We start from the raw sequence: 9721 nt of genomic DNA, 5'->3' as shown, positions 1-9721 counted from the left end.
CAATATTGTTTTTTCTTTAAAGGATAGTTCCTTAATTGGCCTTAAATAAATGTTGCTATTGTAGCTAATGGATCATACTAACCACTTCTGTCACAAAGCAAACAACCATGTATCAAGCAAAATGTATTCCTTCACATCTCATAAACAAATATATCAGATCAGGATTATCAGAAGGATGTTTGAAAGGCCCTTTATGTGACATTCAGAAACACTGGATGTCACACTTGAATGTGCATATTAACAGAGTCAGACGAGAAAGAGTTGTCTTTGTGCGAAAATGTCATTTTCTTTTCTTCTTTAGCTCTGTTCTTTGTTGTGCGAATGTGTTTGAAAGCCATAAGTACTTGGATGGATGATTTTTGTGCTTTTGACTCTTTATTCCAACAATGAGAAATTGACTGATAAGCAGTTTCATGGCCACGTGTGGTATCCTTCTGTGTTGCGGGGAAAGGTGCAAAATTATGGCTACTGCTGGCTTAGGCTATGCTCTTGTGGAAGTCAGCATGTCATAACTGGTAGTGTGCGGAAACTGTGAGATTTAAGTAAGAACTGAGAAGATCAATCAACCCATCAATTAGAGCAGGGCGATATGACCAAAAATATTTATCACGATATACATTTGAAAATTTGCGATAACGATATAACTGACGATATAATTGACACTAGACAAAATACTTTACAACTCCACAACTTTGGTGTTTTTTGTTTTTTTTTTGCACTAATAATGTATTTTCACTTAAACAAGCAGCTGTTTTTTATGTGCATTAAAGTTATATAAAAATTTTACAGTGCAAATGCAAATTCCTCGCTGACAGTTTAACCAAAAGGCATTTCCAGTGGAAACTGGCCGACATATCCTCAGCATAACCATGTATAATATCCACAAAACTTGAAAAGAGGTTATACACACACAATACGGTAATATTATGTTGAAGCACAGTACGTATCACTCTGCGAGGCTCCTGCCTACAATAGCCGTAATGCTCCGACAATCCATCAAGCGGTGCGGCTTCGTAGCTTAGCAAAGTCGTACTAAAACATTTGACAGATTTTCGAGTGCCGTGTACCACATAAAATCGTTTCGAGGTCAGTAAACACAACCAGAATTCATACATAAGGCACACGGGATTACAAGGCGCACTGTAGATTTTACAGAAAATCAAAGGATTGATTTTTAAGTGTGCCGTATTTTCCAAAAAACACGGTAATAACGACGGCCCGCTAGCATGCTCTACCAAAAATAGTGCTTTGTTGTGTATCTGACGGACGAAAGCTAAACTAGTTCCACACCACTGGAGTTGCAGCATTTTTACAAACCAATGCTGGTTCATCCGTTTCATTCAACGATCCGCTTTTGCCCTTCTCATTCTCCGTCGCCGTCATGCTTTTTCCGCCATGTGCGTATGAAAACAAAGGCACTGCGCATGCGCGTTTTACCCATATTCTATCGCGATATTTCATTTTCTTATCGTTGGCCAATATTATACCGGTATTACCGTGAACGGTATGATATGGCCCAGCCCTACCATCAATCTTAATGGATATTCATCTTCTTGGTGTGCAAAAAGTGAAAAGTCTCAGAGTCTAATGACTAAACAAGTGCTTAGCAATCTAGTGGCCACTGTTAGATATATGATTTAACACCTAGATCAAATGAATACTTATCTGCCCACTCCCCTTGCTACCATCTTCATTACCAGCATTCTCATTGGTCAGATCATTTGTTAGCTTTAGCAAGTTATGCTCAATTTATGGCACCACAATTGTGTCTGTGTTTGTGTATTGCTCTACAAAGAGCCTGCAGAGAGAGGTTTACAAATAATGCATGTCCCGCAGTCCTTCAAAATCCTAATTGCACCTTCTTCTATGTGGACAACATTGTGCATGGGTCGAATGCAGACTAGTTGAGACTTGGGTTGGGTCAAGGAAGGGCACAAGAAAAGTCAGCAGGGATGGAAGAAGTGCCAAAAACCAAGCAAACAAACGTCAAAAATTAAAAATAAATAAAAAGAAGTACTGTAGGAAAAGTACAGACAGTGGCTAAATTGATCACTTTTCATTGGTTTTTTAACATTGTTTTAATTTAGCTCTTTGCAAGTTATAACTTTACTCTTTTCTGTAGCTGGCTGATGGTGAGAGAAGAATATGGCAAAGGACAGGATGGGCTTAATATCTAATGCATACCATGTCATATGTCAAAAATGATGATGGTACGGTGTAGGATAGTAGTCAATAGAATTGGAACACTGGTGTTTCTTGATGATGTGAAAGCATCATTCACCTGACCTGAGCTGAATAAAGCATTTTTTTTATTTATAAAGACACAATAGAGGCCATAAAGGACCACAGTGGGGAAAAAAGCGACAGCTGAAGGTGCAGCAGTAATAGCCTAGTGAAACGCCTCAGGAAACAATTTTTTGTGGCATTCACGAGTTTTAGACTTTTTAATTTACTTATTATTTCTTCCTTTTTTTTTGCTGTGGACCTGACTGTGTATTTGCCTCTGTAAGTCAAATTTCTTGTTTGGACTTGTGTGCTGACACAGATGGTTGGGGTTATGTTAAAAACACCCAGATGGTATTTAGAAATATATGAGTCATATTTCAGTTGCTGTGTTACAGTATGGAGCTGCGTTTACCGTTAATGTGACAGTGAAGGAAGCCTCACAACGTCAAGTAAAACAGGTTTTCACAAAACACTTTTTTTTCCCCCCTAAAACTTTTCTGTCGAGTTTTATCCCTGGAATAAAATATGCTTCGTGTGTTATTTCCCCTAATGTATGAAGACAGTCAAAGAAACTCTTAACTAAGAAAACTATCTCATGGGTCTTAGATTTCTTGGCAATGAAGCAGTCTTTCTAAAAGACACCCTTTTGATTTGCTTGATTTAATTGTCCTTGTGTATGTATGTGTGATTATTTGTCTGTGTGTGGGTGTGTGTGTGTGTTGTGTTTGTCCTCATATGCTTCTGTTTGTCAGAGTCTAAAGCCACATGGGTGCGTTTTTTGGATTGCACCTCCAAACATTTCATTGACACTCACAGCAGCAGTCAGTGCATTGATTTCCCATTGGCTGATGCCAGTTGAGTTTACAGAAGGAGGTGGCTGAGGTAAAATGTCTGCTGTCTTTCTTTTTTATATGCAGAAGTCACACGGTTTTTAGTTTCTTATTAAGAAGCTAGTAATAAAGGATCTTTGCAAATTTTGATAAAAGTAGCACTACAAATGTAGCAATTTTAATTTCAACAGCAATATAAGATCACAGAAATGGTCACAGCTAAAATTGATTTGTTCTGTCTTTTTTTTTAAATGTATCATTGGTTTGTTTACTTCTGCTTACTTCCATAGGTATATAGAGGTTGTGCTGCAAACCTCTACACTCCTGTGGCATCTCCAGCGCACCCTTTTACTGATGATGTGTACTTCAGCCATCAAGTGCTTTGCTCACACTTTTCCTATCCTGTCACTTTCTGCTATTTCCCCTGCCACTGTTCATAAAGCTGTTGCCTGAATATATCCTTAGAGTGATATTAGTATCATCACTCCATACTTCCTGCTGTTCTGAGCTTTGTATTGTCTTGTGGGGAGTGAGAGCCAGAGCCTTGACACCAACTTTCAATCCTGTACATGTTTAATCCCATTTCCAAAACAAATGTTGGGATGCTGTGAGGGATATTTGTCAATCAAATCAAATACAATGCCAAACATTTCTCTGGATAATTTGCAACCCTATATATTTTCATTAAATATTTAACCATTAAATGCCAGAACAAATTCAGAGGCATTTGATTTTAATTGATTGTGCTACACTAGAGAGAACACCGGTTTTCACATTGATTCGACTACAGTCCGATATTGTTTGGAGACGCAGAGCAGCCACGTATAACCCCAATTCTGAAAAAAATTGGGATGCTATGTAAAATATAAATAAGAATGGATTTGAGAAAACTAGAAAACTCATATTTTATTCACAATAGAAAAACTTTTAAATGTTAAATGCTTATAATGGTTTTAAACCATAATAAGAAAAATATTAGCTCAGTTTGAATTTGTGGAAACATGTTTACCATAGTATAGCATCCACCCTTTTATTTTAACAAGAGGATAAATATGTGGGAAATGAGGAGACCAGCTGCTGGACTTTTAGAAGAGGAATGTTACCCAATTCTTATCTGATATATGATTCTAGCTTCTCAACAGTCCTGGGTTGTGCTTTTCATTTCAGGATCCACCAAATGTTTTCAGTTAATGAAAGGTCTGGATATCAGGCAAGCCAGTTCAGCACCCAGACTCTTTTGTTATAAAGACATCTATTACATGTTGTAACAGAAGCAGTATGTGGTTTGGCATTATGCTGCTGAAATAAGCAAGACCTTCCCTGAAAAAGGCAATATCTGTATGGGAACATCTGTTCTAAAGCCCCTGTATATACCTTACTTTCCATATATGAAAGCTGCCAGTCACTAATGTACCCCCTTACAATCAGAGAGACGGACTTTTGAACTGAAAGCAGATAACTGGATAGTCTCTCTCCTCTTGGATAGGGTCCATATTTTCCAGAAAGAATTTCAAATACGAATTCATCTAACCATGAAGCATTTTTTTTCATTTTGCCAGTTTGTTTTAAATGAGCTTTGCTATAGATGCTGAGAGTTTCAAGGTCTTCACAATTTTACATTAAAGAAGATAATTCTGACATTAGTTGATGTCGTTTTTGCAGACAGTGAACAGAAATGGGGATTTAATCCGATTACTATTTTCAAGTAACGAGTAAAGTAAGGCATTACTATTGCAAAAAAGTAATTGGATTACTGTTACTTTCCTGTAAGCGTGCTGCGTTACTAAACCGTGATTTTTGTTTGTGAGAGTGTCTCTTGACAATGCCGTACGAGCGTGTGACGTCCGTGGCAGCACCAGATGTGTGTAGATCAACAATGGATAATATGGAGTGCAGGAGAGAGTACGACCATGCAGTGTTTAAATCTTGGAAGTACTGGCATTACTTTAGGTTTAATTCCGTAAAAAGTGACAAAAACATTAGTGTCCGCTGTACACTCGGGCTGGGAAGAAAACTTCTTTCTACAGCGAAAAATGTCTCCCCACTGACATTACTCTGCAGTACCAGGCAAACCTCCACTGCCCCCACTCCTGCTAAACAGATTAAAACAGATTTAAGAGCAATGGGACTTAGTGCCGCCGAATCTTTGATTTTATTTATTTTTTGCTGTGTTTTACTTGCATCTATTTGAAAGAGTGAGTGTAAACAAAACATTATTTTATTTTATATGCTGGAATATGCAGAAAATAAGGTTAAATGTTAAAAAAAAGTCAGAGAATGTTGCGTATAATAATGATAAAAGATTAAAACTAATAAAACAAGTTTTAAAAAGAGACTTTTTCATTTGATTCAATTTTATATGATGGATTATGCAGAAAAAATAGAATTGGGCTGAAAGGTCTGTTGTTTTATTACGTATTCAGGTTGTGCATCATTAAAAAGTAACTAAGTAATAAATAACTAATTACTTTTGAAAATATGTAATCAGTAAACTAATGGGATTACTTTCTTGGAGAAGCAATCAGTAACTAATTACTATTTTCAAGTAACTTGACCAACACTGCTCGTGAATCCCAACCTGTCGTTACTTTAGAGCAACTGCCTCTTTAAGACCTGTTGCCGATTGTCATATTAATTGGAAAATGTTCCTCCAGCTGTTTCTCTTTTGTACTACTTACTTTTTCAGCCTTTTGCATCCAGCATCCCAACTTTTGCCAGTATCAGAGTTATATCTTTAAGCATTGTTTCTTGCTTTGATAATTACAAAATGTTTTCAGAAAAGTTGGGATGCTGTTTCAACATTCATACCTAAAGTAAAGAGATTTTTATTATGGCCTCAAATGGTCCAAATTTGGGGGCATAGTGGCCAAAGGGCAAAAGTGTGGCCTAGCACTTTTGGGATTTGGTTTCAGTGTTGGTGTTTATACCCTCAGAGCATGGCTAATCCTCAGAGGCCATCATTGTGTACTCAATCATCTTCTCACATGAAGCACCAAGCCTGCTGGACATGCATGCCTAGTTGGTCCCATGACAACATTTTTCTTTGATCTGTGCCTGGTAGTTTGATGAAAAGCAATGAAAGAGAACAGACTTTCTCTTTCTATCCATTTCTTTACCCCAGAGTTTGCTGTCACCTCTTGAAGGCCTCCCACTTGTTTTAAACAGTAAGAAGATGACGAGAGCAAAAAAAAAAAGTTTGAGATTTGACGGGGTTTTTTCTCTTTTTTTGAGATGTTATTTATATCTACATTTCCCCCCCTCGTGGTAGAATACAGCTGACCGGATCTTTGAGGATGCATGAAAAATTTCATGTCTCTGATTCCTCCTCATACTGAGCTGGCAAAGAAAGTCTAGCAGCTGCATTTAGGGCTTATGTATATAGACAGGTAGATGGACTGGTAGTGGGAAAGGAGTACTGTAACCACAGAGATGGAAGGATGAGGTCAGTCATGGCTTCTGGTAACCTAGTACCATACCAGAGGCTGGATATGGCCAGACATGAAGGATCTTTATTGTCAGAGAAGGAGCCACTCTGCTGTCCATGCTCGCTTAGAAGAATTAATCTTTCAGTTCTATGAATACACTCAATCTTCTTATGTCATTCATCATCAGTCTTTGTCCACCTACCTGTCCTCTTTGACCGCTTCTCATCTTAATCATTAGCAAAAGTTAAGCTTCAAACTTGCAGACAGTATACCTCTGACAATTTCTTCAGTATTTCATTGTGTTCTTCTTGAAACTCTTAACTGTCAAACCTTTAGCTGAAATATAGAACTGGGTTATATCTTAAAAAGGCTTAGAGTGAACAGCTACATAGGCAAACTCTTGTGAGGCTACACTAAAGTCCCATGTCTCTTTAACGAAATAAACATGCTAACATGCTTACAAATAAACTAAAAGTATGTATGTATATTTACTACAGACCTGTTCCTAATTACAAAGTATAGTGGACGCTGATGATTTTCTTTGTTTTAGGTATTACATATTTAGATGAGGATTTCTGAAGTGATGGGATATTATTACTGCAAATAGTCCAAATTTCATGGAGCTCCACCTACAAATAAAATTGCACAGTATCAGAGGGCCATGTCTAAACCACGAGTATACACACTTTTGTGCCACTTTATCTATGTTGAGATCAGTTACATTTTTTATGTGCTGGTAGTGTTGAAGGAGAAGTCAGACAATCACCAGACAGATATTTATATTCATATGATAGGAGTGGATTGACTCACCAACAGACTTGCACTAACATCCACAGACCAATACCAGTTTTGTTACATTTTGGGTTTACTACTTTCTGCTGGCCAATATCATAAGGCAAGTCTTTCAGTTCATGAAAGATTTGCTGTCGGCTCTAAGTGTGTTTTCACAAATATAGTTTAAAAACTGATTTAGATGGTCAGAATCGGTTGATGAGTTTGAAAAAGTGCAGCTTTTCCCTGTGTTTTGGTTTCTTTTCACACTGAGAAAACTCCAAACAAACTCCAAGCGGAACAAAATGCACCACTACAAACCACATTGAGGACATTTAGTCTGCTTATTGGATACATGTGTCTGTTGTAGGAGCAACGCTCCGGGTAAATGGATAACATGGAAAATTTACTATCAACAATGGCTAATTGCTACAGTTTGTGTACTCTGCTGCATCACAGACTGCAAAGGCTACAGGAAGGCATTGAAACCAGACTAAGCCCACATTCTCCAAAGGGTTTTGGCATGATTGGTTTGTTCCGCACCTGAGTGCGATTACCGTGTTCACATCTGCACAAACAAGCAGCCTCAAGGGCGGATACGAACCAGAGTTTGATTTAAATGGACTAACCGGCACAGGTGTGAAAATACTCTAAGTAACTGCTGTGCACAGGAAGTGATGAATTTTGAATAACCAGGCCCAGCAGCTGCAATTTTTTTTCTTTTAAAACACATAGAACTCATCAGCACAAGAACTCAATAGGTGATATTACCCACGGTAACCACAGAAACTGAAAAGCCCACGGAAAGCTGCATTATAAAAAGGGGGGGAAAACACATCAGTGAACTAAACACATTTGTTATTTATGTGAAGCTAATCATTGTTAGTTCCTTGAGCAATGGCCACTTTGTGTCGAGGATGCAAATAAAAATGTAAAAAAAAAAATGAAGTTGTTACTCTCATGGAATATGGTTTCCATTTTCATTGGGCATGCAGTCGTGCAGTGCGTTTGTCCTATATCCTTGCTCTACAGTCTCAGGGAGGCAGGGAAATAAAAGTGAATTTGATTTCAGACAGGTGTTTCACTCAAGAACCTCCAAGGGGCCTCTCCTGACAGTGGTACTTCAAAACCCTTTGTAAAAAGTGAGGTGGGGCTGTCACCAGCAAGTCCCTACTGATGTGTCACAGAAGTACAGCATTTTAAGAATTCATGTGTTTGTATGCACATTTTGTATTGTCTATTTTCTACTTCCTGGGATATGAGTAACCTTCCTAATCAGCAAGTTCATCTTTGCAGAAGGTAGTGGATTAATTCTCAATCTGTTATTATTTTTCCCTGATGGTTTTATAACTTTGACTCTCAGTAGGAGTTCCCAAGCCTGTGCACAGCTATCGTTGCTGTTGGATTTTGAAGATACTCTGGCCCCGGAAATTTATAGAGACACCATCTTTCAGCCTACTCAAATTCTTTCAGTACATTTGGCCCTTTTCTGGTTTTTATGATTGCATTTTGATTTGTTGATTTGATAGATAGGCTTTTGGTGCCAGCCAGCCTCATTTCAACCTTTTCTGACTGACTCTTTGCAGAAATTAATCACCAACACCGTACTTATGAGATTATTAATAAATCAGTAATAGACAGTTAATTCTTACGTGGTAGACAGGATATCATGCTGATTTCTTCTGTATTCCAGTGAGTCATTTCTCTGGCTGCGAGGTAGTGACTGTCTCGGTCTTGTTTTAACAGGATTTCTCTCTCTCTCTTTTTTACTCATTCAAAATTACACTTGTTTCTAACGATTACCAAGACAAATAGATCTTCATTCTTTTATCAGTTCCTTTTGAATTGCTGTTACATTTCCACACACAAATTTGACTTCAGTCAACAGATTAGTCCCCCCCCAACCCATTTACTCTTCTCTCATTTTATGTTTTTATACATTTTCCTCTCACTCCGTCTTCTCTTCCATTTTCACACATCAAAAGAGCTTGATGCCTTGACAGGACGGGCCCTAGAAACTTGCTGCCTCCCTCCAGACCTTCCAGTCTCTGCTCCCTCATTGAACTGTTATCTGCTCCATTTCTGGGCTTTTCCATGGCAACCAGGAGCCAGCGAGCGTGTGAGTGAAAAGAGTGAGGTCTCCAGTGGAAGAAGTATCTTGTCTCAGACAGCTGTCTGCTAAAAAGACAAAGAAAAGAGGAAAAAAAAAACAACAAAGAGAAAAAGGAAAGTTTGGGAAAGTTGTTTTCCTCCCGTTAGCATGAACAACAACCAAAGTGGATATATTTTACCACACAGTGAGCTACAGTTGCATTCAATTAAACCCTTTGACCAACCTCAATCCTTGACCTCATGTGTCTCTGTCATGCTTTTTTATTTAAAAAAAAAAAGCTATATTACTTACTTACTTTTAGTGCTCTGGTGACAAACACATTACAATAGTGCTCTCCACTTGATCGGTTCCTAAGC

General features: G+C 38.1%; 1 long non-coding RNA gene across 1 annotated transcript; it reads right to left on the bottom strand.

Moving 5' to 3' along the window:
• Positions 1-9063: 9063 nt before the first annotated feature.
• LOC102082382 (uncharacterized) lies at positions 9064-9721 on the bottom strand. The gene is made up of 2 exons (XR_269159.1): positions 9661-9721; positions 9064-9430 (listed from the first exon to the last, which is right to left on the bottom strand). It is a non-coding gene; the product is annotated as an uncharacterized LOC102082382 (long non-coding RNA).

This window comes from Oreochromis niloticus, linkage group LG4 (assembly GCF_001858045.2).
Source record: "Oreochromis niloticus isolate F11D_XX linkage group LG4, O_niloticus_UMD_NMBU, whole genome shotgun sequence".
In the NCBI taxonomy this organism is placed as follows: domain Eukaryota; kingdom Metazoa; phylum Chordata; class Actinopteri; order Cichliformes; family Cichlidae; genus Oreochromis; species Oreochromis niloticus.
The sequence above is the reverse complement of the archived record's forward strand: the minus strand, read 5'-3'. Positions and strand labels throughout refer to the sequence as shown.